Consider the following 906-nt stretch of genomic DNA (forward strand, 5'->3'; position numbering starts at 1 on the left):
ATCTATCTATCTATCTATCTATCTATCTATCTATCTATCTATCTATCATCTTTATTTTGGGGAGACTTGTCAGTTTCTGGAATAGTGACCAGGCTCCTCCTCCCGGGCTCTTCTATTCTGGCCCCCACCTCTGGCCACGCCCCACACCGTAGCCCCGCCCCCACACCTATGTTGGTCAATGGTTGCTGGCAAAACACGGAGTTGGATTATGCAGATTAACGCTACTAAAGTGGGTCCGGCTGTCAGACCCGGCATATTCCACTCTGTCAAGAAGACAGGAAGCTATTTACTCGTGATAGCAGTCCACCTCCTTCTCGGTGAGGGACAAATCCAGAGGCAAAGTATTGCCTTTGACCCCAAGCCCTGAGCTCGGACCCGCATAAGAGGCTGCAGGCAACTGAGCATGCTCGGAACAGTGCCAGACAGCTGCACGTGGTTGCCTCTGGCATCTGGCTGCCCAAGGTTGAGGAGCATCAAGACATCAGGGTTTAGGAGACGGTAGGGAGCTGAGCTTACAGCAAGCAAAACATGGGTATGTGGACGAACGCTGGTACTGAGGGTCTTATGTGCCAATGGATGCATGGGCTCTGGTTTCTAAGCATACCAAAACCCAGTCTTTCCCTAAAAGCCTGAAAAATTGAAATCATACTTGAACATTAGTTTCTATAGCATCTTAGCTCAAAGTCCTGCCTCTTTCAAAAAAACAAAACAAAACAAAACAAAACAAAAAAACCCGAATCTTTTCAAGTTATTCAGTAAACATTCTGTACAATTGTAGCTGAGAACCACACGGAATCTGTCTCCCTTTGTTCAAGTCAGTCAAGTGTATTCTTGTAAAGTATTTTGGTATTCACTTTGGCCCTATTTCTTTACGTCCTCACTTCTTTTTTTTTTAAATGTCTCAGA

This window comes from Grammomys surdaster, unplaced genomic scaffold (assembly GCF_004785775.1).
Source record: "Grammomys surdaster isolate TR1022 unplaced genomic scaffold, NIH_TR_1.0 126182, whole genome shotgun sequence".
Classification (NCBI taxonomy): domain Eukaryota; kingdom Metazoa; phylum Chordata; class Mammalia; order Rodentia; family Muridae; genus Grammomys; species Grammomys surdaster.